Consider the following 9,283-nt stretch of genomic DNA (forward strand, 5'->3'; position numbering starts at 1 on the left):
GATCCTTAACTCGTTCTTTTTCATTGAAGGGAAATCCTGTAAGCTCTCCTGAGGCTGAGCACTCCTGCCATGCTTGTTGCTAGTTTGTTCTCTGGGCCACCAGCCCCTCCTTCCACCACCACCATCATCATCATCATCATCATCATCACCATCATCATTTGCTCCATGGTATTTCTCTGTGCTGTTTTGTGTGCATTTTCTGTTGTACTTGCTGCTTTTCCATACAAAAGATTCCCACTGCCCCAAACACTTGACTGCACTTGGCCTGCCTTCTAGGAGACTCTTGCAACTGACTTAATCTCTGTCTCTTTCCTCTGCTTTCCTTTGGCCTTAGATCAAGCCTCTCTGCTGTTAAAATATTTTTATTTGGAGGCTGGAGAGACGGCGCAGTAGTTGAGAGGCCTTGTTGCTCTTGCAGAGGACCCAGGTTCTATTCCCAGCACCCACATGGTGGCTCACATGCCAGTGGCAGGGGATCTGATGTCCTCCTCTGACCTCTGCTGGCACTGACCATGCACACAGTGCAACACATACGTGCAGGCAAAAACACTCACACATACATAAAATGAATATATCTAATTTTTAAAAATATAAATATATTTATTTATTTAGTCACTATTTCTCTTTCCTTTAAGACCAGGTATATGGGATCAAACCTAGTAGGCCTCGTGCATACTAGGCCAGGACTCTACCAAGGTAGCAACATCCCAGCTCTTTTTATTTTTATTTTTCCAGACAGGGTTTCTCTGTGTAGCCTTGGCTGTCCTGGACTCTCTTTGTAGACCAGGCTGGCCTTGAACTCACAAAGATCCTCAGGCCTCTGCCTCCCAAGTGACATCCCAGCTCTTTTATATTCACGTTGAGAGTCCTTGTCATCTGTCCTGTCCTACTTTTCTCTTCTTCTGCTGCACTTGGATGGCTTCTATCTCTGCTACTGTGAGGTGGTGTATTGAAATCTTAACTTCTTTTTGTATAACTCAATCTGATTCTGCTTTGTCAGGAGAGCGAGGGTAGTTTCTTGTTTCTGAAGGAGGCTCTCAGTCTGGGGTCTGGGTGGGGGGAGGGGGAGAAGGCACACAAGAGCTTGGTTGCAGTCTGTGCCAGAACTCTGGGCTTGCTTTCTCCACAGAGACTTTGGTGTCTGGCGTGATGCTCACTGCCAGTACAGGAGAGGCCAGCGGGCTCAACCATTCATCCTGGGTTGTTCTCCAACTGGGCCAGGTACCTAAAGCACCTTCCCTTCCCGCACACAAAGGCCCACCACTCCCGTGTAAGAAAAAGAAAAAGCCACACTTGGCCACTTGCCTCTTTCCTGATGATTATGAAAAACGTTCAAGATTCGTGTTGACTTGTAGAACAGTTTCTAATGCTTGGCGCACAGTTAAAAGGGTTTTTTTAAAAAGAACCTCAGAATTAAAAGTGAACAAACAAAAACTGAGATAAAGCTTAAGGATATCCAGTTTGTAAACTGACTTCTGAGCTAAGTAGTGTGTTCATCTTCCTGTTGGCTCCAGAAAAAAACTTTCCTGTGACTTCCTGTACTTCTTCTTGTACCCCCATCCCAACCCAACTCCTTACCCCTTGGTCTATTTACCTCTTTTCTCTGCCTTTCACAGTTCTGACACATCTGACACATCAGTCAGCGCCCTTCTCATGAATAAAGCTTTATTTGTTCTTCCCTGGATTGCACAGCATTGGTTTAATTCTTTTTTTGCTGTTTGTTTCTTTTGAGATAACCGCCTACTCAGTAGCCCCAATGGCCTGGGATTCATTACATATAACTTAGCTTGGCCTCGAACCCACATCCACCCCCCCCTTTTCTCAGGTACCTGAGGACAGGGATTGAAAGTAATTCTTTCAGACTTAACACCATACCTAGCTCTTTTCTAGTTTCATTCTGTCTCTGTCTCTGTCTCTCTCTGTATGTATGTGTGTTGGATGCATGTCTGCGTGTGTGTCCCTATGAATACATAAGCTAAGGCCAGACAGGAAGACACCAGCAGTCTTTCCTCTGTCACTCTTCATCTGTTTTGGTGACAGGGTCCCTGGCTGAACCCAAGCGGACTGCTAGCTAGCCAGGAGTTGCTGAGATCCACCGGCGTTCACCCTCCAGTGCTGGCGTTACAGGCATGCACAGCTTTTATGTTGGGGCTGCGAATCCAAACTCAGGTCCTCCAGTTTTCACAGGCAACTCTTATATAAAAGGAAGTATTTAATTGGGGTCTTGACTACACTTTCGGAGGTTTAGTCCATTACTGTCATGGCAGGGAGCATGGTGGCATGCAGGCAGGTGCTGGACCAGTAGCTGAGAGCTATGTCTCCATCCACAAGCAGAGAGGAGAGAGAGAGAGAAGAAACCTCAAAGTCCATCCCCATGACACACCTCCAATAGTGCTATACCTCCTGACCCTTCTCTGACAGCTCATCAACTAAAGGGGGCGGGGTGGGGGGGTGGAGGGGAAGGGCAGGGTCCGGTAACCACAGAAACAGACGAGCCTATGGGGTCTACCTCATTCAAGCCAGCCCACACTGGTTTGTTTGTGGGAGATGACATGAACACAGGTCGTACGTGATCAATATGGACCCTGGCGTGGCCTGCAGTCATGGCGGCTGTAGATAAGAAGAGCTGACAAAACACAGGCTCTGTGCCAGCTCAATGGTGACTTCGTACATGACAGGATACACGTTTGGCATCTGGAAGCAGGCATGACAGCATGGATACTTCTCACTCGGTTACATACTTTAAGGTACCTCTTTTTTTTTTTCTTAAGACTTATTTATTATTATGTATACAGTGTTTTGCCTGCATGTACACCTAAACACCAGAAGAGGGCACCAGATCTCATTGTAGATGGTTGTGAGCCACCATGTGGTTGCTGGGAATTGAACTCAGGACCTTTGGAAGAGCAGGCAGTGCTCTTAACCTGTGAGCTATCTCTCTAGCCCTAAGGTACCTCTTAAAATCAATAGCATTTTAATTTGGGTGATAGGTAAGATAAAATATGAATACCAACCCACACACCTATGGACACTTGATTTTTGACAACAAAGCCAAAGCTATACAATGGAAAAAGGACAGCATCTTCAACAAACAGTGCTGCACTAGCTGGATGTCTACATGTAGAAAAACACAAATGAATCCACTTTTATCACCCTGCACAAAAACTAAACTCCAAGTGGATTAAAGACCTCAACATAAAACCAGATCCACTAAATCTGTTAGAAGAAAAAGTGGGAAAGAGTGTTGAACTCACTGGCACAGGAGACAACTTCCTGAACAGAACACCAACAGCTCAGGCTCTAAGATCAACAATTAATAAATGGGACCTCATGAAATGGAAAAGCTTCTGTAAGGCAAAGGACTCTGTCAACAGAACAATGTGACAACCTACAGACTAGGAAAAGATCTTCACCAACCCTACATCTGACAAAGGGTTAATATCCAAAATATATAAAGAACTCAAGAAATTAAATACCACCAAACCAAATAATCCTATTAAAGACTTGGGTACAGAGCTAAACAGAGAATTCTCAACAGAGGAATATCGAATGGCCGAGAAACACTTAAAGAAATGTTAACGCCCTTAGTCATCCAGTAAATGCAAATCAAAACAACTCTGAGATTCCACTTTATACCTATCAGAATGGCTAAGATCAAAAACTCAAGTGACAGCGCATGCTGGGGAGGATGTGGGGAAAGGGGAACACTCCTCCATTGCTGGTGGGAGTGCAAACTTGTACAACCACTCTGGAAATTATTCTGGTGCTTTTTCAGAAAATTGGGAATAGTGCTACCTCAGGACCTAGCTATTCCACTCCTGGGCAAAAGATGCTCCACCACACAACAAGGACATTTGCTCAACTATGTTCATAGCAGCTTTCTTCATAACAGCCAGAATCTAGATACAATCTAGATGCCCACCAACCGAAGAATGGACAAAGAAACTGTGGTACATTTACAATAGAATACTATTCAAACAAGGAAATCTTGGCATTTGCAGGCAGATGGATGGAACTAGAAAAGTTCATCCCAAGTGAGGTAACCCAGACCCAGAAAGCACACATGGTATATACTTTCTCATAAACAGATATTAGCCCAACATAGATGTCCTCTGAGAAACTCCACCCAGCAGGGGTTTGGAACACATATTAGGACTTGCAGCCAGACCACGGGAGGAGAGCTTAGAGTTGTATGCAAGTGTGTGTGTGTGTGTGTGTGTGTGTGAGAGAGAGAGAGAGAGAGAGAGAGAGAGAGAGAGAGAGAGAGAGAAAGAGAGAGAAAGAGAGAGAGAGAGAGAGAGAGAGAGAAGAGAGAGAGAGAGAGAGAGAGAGAGAGAGAGAGAGAGAGAGAAGGACCAGGAGGGGTCAGGAGCCCCACAAGGAGACCACCAAGGCCAGTGGATCTGGACCCAGGGGGCCTGCACAAACTAATGCACCAACCAAGGACAATGCATACAGAGTACCTAGACCCCCTGTTCAGATGTAGCTGACAGACAGCTCATGTTCCACATGTATGGGGAGCGGGGAGAGAGGGGAGAGAAGGGAGAGAGGGGAGAGAGGAGAGAGAGGAGAGAGGGGACTGCCTCTGAGATGAACTCTGTTGCTTGTGATTTATCACTGCCCCTTGGGGGGTTGGCCTTGTGGACACAGAGGAAGGGGATGCAGGCTACCCTAATGAGACCTGATGGACTGTGATCAGACGGTGGGGGAAGGATTTCCCCTCTGCCTCCCCCATCAGAGGCCTAGGGGAGGGGAATAGGGTGGAAGAGGGAGGGAGGGTGGGAACTGGAAGATAAGAGCGAGGGGATAACAATCGCGATGTAATGTGAATAAATTATAATAAATGAATAAAAATTTAAAATATGGGACTGGAGAGATGGCTCACTCCAGAGCACTGACTGCTCTTCCAGCGGTCCTGAGTTCAATTCCCAGCAACCACATGGTGGCTCACAACCATCTATAATGTGATTTGATGCCCTCTTCTGGCCTGCAGGTGTACTGCATGGCAGAGCACTATATACATAATAATAAGCAAATCTTTTAAAAAATTATGAAGACCAATAATCAAAGAATATGTTTGTGTCACTGACTCTTCAACAGTGAAAAGGTCTAGACATGGAGAAGGAAAATGAATCCAGTGAGGCTATTTGTGGGCAGTTGGGAGTGACGGAATGCACATTTGGGAATTTGGGAGTGGTCTAGTTTTTTTGTGAGTATTCTTTTCTTTTTTGAGGTAAGATCTCACCATGAGGCTTACATCCGCCTCCAACACAAACCCGTTTGCCTTAGCCTCCTGGGTGTTGAGTGACATTACAGGTTACATGGTGGACCACCATGCCTGGCCGTGATGAAGAGGCCGCCACTGCCGCCGCCGCTGCCACCACTGCCACCCTCAACTGTAAACCAGCACTTCTTGGCCTGAGGTCCCCTGAATTTTCCTCTAGACAGGTCATCACACACTTTGTTAAGTAACTCAAGCCAAACCTCACAGCCGTCTTCTTTAAGTTAACATTAACTAGACGGCATCACCTAGAATCCAAGCCAGGTCTGCCAACTTACACCTTCAGCTCCTTTTTAATGTTTAATACATACGGGGGCTGGGGGGGGGGAAATGCAGGGGGGGCGGCATTTTATAATAAAGAGTCACATCCGGGCTTTTCTTTTAATGACTTAAAACTGAAAAACACTTTTGAACAGCAGCCACTTCCTGAGACAAGCTGAAGAAACCTCTTTAGACGTGCCCAAATCGCTTGTGTGTTGGTGAATTTCATGAAGCCAGTTTTGGTGTGACCTGTTACCCCACTACCACCACCTCCTTAGTTTCCCAAGGCTGCACAGGACTGGCAGGCAAGGGACAGGGACAATGGGGTCCCGGCACCTTTCTTAGACGGTACTCAGGCTATTTACTAAGATCTCTTATCAAAGAAAACAAGGACATCAAACAAACATTGAAACGCGAAAGTTCATAGGTTATCAAAAGTTTTCCAAACAAAGCCATGTTAGTCAAATAAATGTGTCGATGGAGCCAACTGTTCACCGCATGCAGCTAACTAGTAGCTTGCCTGGAACAGAAAAGCAAGCTACCAATAAACCCAGTGCCTTTCCAATATCCAGTCCCTGTGGCCACGACCCCTAATCCTAGACCTCCCACTTTCCCAGGGGTGCCTCAGTCAGGATTCAGGGTACTCCAGGGTCTGCTGCCCTGTGGTGACCTCTTGAGCTCGTGAACAAAAGATTCTAGGGCTTCTGGTGAGGGGCGCGCAGTGGTGGCGATGGGGGTACTAGACCACAGAACGGGGTCCAGAGGCGGAAGACGGTACCAGCTGGGCAAGGCGGAGTGGATCCTGAGGAGCGCCGACCCTCTAGGATCTGGTAGTGGCTAGTGTTGAGGTGTCCCATGTACTCTCGGAGAGGCGACGCGAGTCGGGTGAAGGCAGATGGGGAGCCCACAAAACCCCAGAGTTAACCGCGGGAGCGATCAAAGGAAAGCGCCCATGCTGGGAGAGCCGGTGCGTGGGGACCGCTCTGCGACAACCGCCCGGGAGTCCCCGGGGACGCAAGCCTCTGGGGCGCGGGGTCACAGGAGCCAGAGTCCCCAGAAAGGCAGGAAGAGGCGGAGTTCCGAGGAGGAGAAATGAAAAGAGTATTCCGGGAGCTGGCAGCAGAGAGGCGGCCTTTGCTCTGCTATCCGCGAGAGGCCGGCGGTCCCCACCCACGTTCCTACAGTCCCTGCAGTACCTGGGCAGCTGCGTCTCGAAGATCCCCTCGGAGATGTCCCTGGGGCCACCTCCGAGCTGCTCTGGGCGCCAGGCACGGATGCTCACGGCTGGCGAGCAGTGGCTGTAGGCTGAAGCCGACCCAGGCCGAAAGCCAGAGGGACGGCGGGGCGGTGCCCGGTGCTCAGCGACAAGGAGCGTCTCGGCTCGCCGTCCGGCTTCCCTAGATCTGGAAGCTAGACCAGCGCAGGCCGGGAGGCCGCGGGTTCCCTCCTTAGCCAGAGGCTTTCTGGATGGAGCCCAGCCTAGAGGCCGGAGGCGGGAGGCGGGGCCGGGGGCGGAGCGAGGCCCGGACCACGCGGTCAGATCGGGTCGCAACCCCACCCGCTTCAAGAGCAATCTAGGGAGCTAGAGGTTAAGGATTTGGGGGCGCTGTTTTGTTTATTGCGGCCTCCTCAGGGGCCTAGGTTAGTGCCTGTTAGAACTAATTCGATATAAATGTGTTGAATGCCAGGCCTGGCTGGTGATGCGGGTGTAGGAAGACCAAGGCAGGAAGATCTCTAATTCAGTGCCGATCTGGGATACAGAGCAAAGTCAAGGCCAGCCTGGGCAATGTAGGGACACTGTGACTCCGAATACAAAGGAAGAGAGGGCTGGGGTGTAACCGAGTGTCCGAGCACTTGAGGATCATGGGCTAGGCCCTAGGACCGATCGATCAATCAACCAATCAGTGAGGGCACGGAAACATTAAGTCACGTTCTCCCTCCCCTCGTGGGTCCCGTGCAGTTACTTGTTTTTATAAGCACCTCTGATTGTAATTTTCCCCTCAGGATATAAGCTTGCTTTTCCCTGGGCCTTTGCTCAATGTTCCCTGGTGGCCTTCCCACCCTTCCCCTCCCCCCGCCGCCCCCCTAGACTAAACGAGTTTAGAGTAAGGAGAAACAATTACTGAAATCCTTTGTCTTCCAAAATAGAATATGAGGCAGCTTTGAGTAATGTGTGCACAGTCTAAACATGAACATTGCCAAGGTGGAAATGTTAATGGATATCGAGACAAGGCGTGAGGCCCGCCTGTGCTTTCAGCGTTGAATCTCACTTTCAGGTCTGTGAAGAAAGAGGGGCGGGTAGGTAGTTCATGGTTTCTGCAGAGGGGGTCTTTTTTTTCCTATAATTTTTTTTTTCCTTTAAAGGCAAGATGTCTTTATGTATCCAACCGGCTTGAAACTTGAGATCTCCCTGCCCCTTACTCACCAATTGCAAGGATGTTAGGGGGCAGGGGGTGGGGGTGGGGGGCGCCATACTCAGTGTAGAGAACATGTCATCCCTGAGCAAACATGCCCTTTGCTGAGCCCCTATTCCTTCGTGGGCTGATTGTGAGGAGGTGCCGTAGCCCTGCCTCCTGGGTTACCCCCGGCAGAGTTCCTACTGGCCCTAGAAAATTGAAAGGCTCTTGTCTGGGATCTCAGTTCTCCACAAAGGACACTTAGCACTGAAAAGATTTTTCAGCCGCAGCTTCAAAGAAGGTGCAGAAACAGCCCAGGCAAGTGGGGTAAAGATGACACAAAAGCGCGCTGTGCACCCCCACTCATATAAACATGCACATTAAAAAAATAGAAATATTGCAGAAAACGAGTGGGACCGGGGATCATTTCACTCAGCAAAATAAACCAAACCCAGAACAATAATATGTTTCTTTCGTATGAGGAATGTAGATTCAAATATATGTAAATATGGAAGTTTACACGTAGGCAGTGAGAGTCGAGAGAAGACTCTGAGAGGAGAGGAAAAGACGGAAGAGCGATGGAGAAGCCAGAGAGGATATTGAATAGTCAAGTCATGGGAGCAGAATGCGGGGGGATTTGGGAGGAAGAAGGGGAGAGCAAGGGGTGGGCTGGCCGGGGACGACAGTGAGGGCACAGGAATAAAGTATAAAGACATATATTCATATATATATATATATATGTATATATACATATATATGTATGTATATGTGTTTGTTGTTGTTGAAATTTCTATTTATGCCCTTGGGGGGAAATTATCATTGTACTAACCATAACAAAAAGCCAAAACCATTCAATCTCATTTTTAAGTTAAACAGATCAATTACATGGGAAGCCTCGTACAAGAACTACAGAAATACACGCTTGTGGCCTTTGACGCAGTGGGGTAGGAAGATGGTCTTTCCAGCCAACAGCACTACCGCAGGTTGAACGATGTATCCCAGAGTGCATGTGTTAATGCTTTGGCTACCATCTCAGTTCTCCTGGAAAGTCATGGAACCTTTAAAAAGCAGAGCCTGTTGGGAGACGCTGGTTGGTAATAGTGTGTTCTTGAAGGGGGTTGTGGGAGGCTGAGCACTTCATTTTTTTTCTTTCACTTCCTTGTACTTATTGACTGGATTTATCACTTCACCATGGACTCAAGAGCAACAGAGATACTTAATCATGGGCCCAACCGCTAAAAGCATAAGCCAAAATAAACCTTTTCTCTTGTTATATTGTTTACCTTGGATATTTGTTACAGTGGCAGAAGGCTGTCTGACACAAACTAGATACACAGAAAGGCGA

At 48.0% G+C, this 9,283-nt stretch overlaps 1 protein-coding gene across 1 annotated transcript in view; it reads right to left on the bottom strand.

Moving 5' to 3' along the window:
* Positions 1 to 7,055, bottom strand: part of LOC311608853 (interferon alpha/beta receptor 2-like) — a 53,289-nt gene extending 46,234 nt beyond the window's left edge. Inside the window, exon 1 of the mRNA XM_084801459.1 lies at positions 6,739 to 7,055. The gene's annotated coding sequence lies outside the window, so the exon portion shown is untranslated. The remainder of the gene's footprint in view (positions 1 to 6,738) is intronic.
* Between the last annotated feature and the right edge of the window lie 2,228 nt (positions 7,056 to 9,283).

The sequence above is a fragment of the Acomys minous genome (assembly GCF_964271855.1).
Source record: "Acomys minous genome assembly, chromosome: 11".
NCBI classification, from domain to species: Eukaryota; Metazoa; Chordata; class Mammalia; order Rodentia; family Muridae; genus Acomys; species Acomys minous.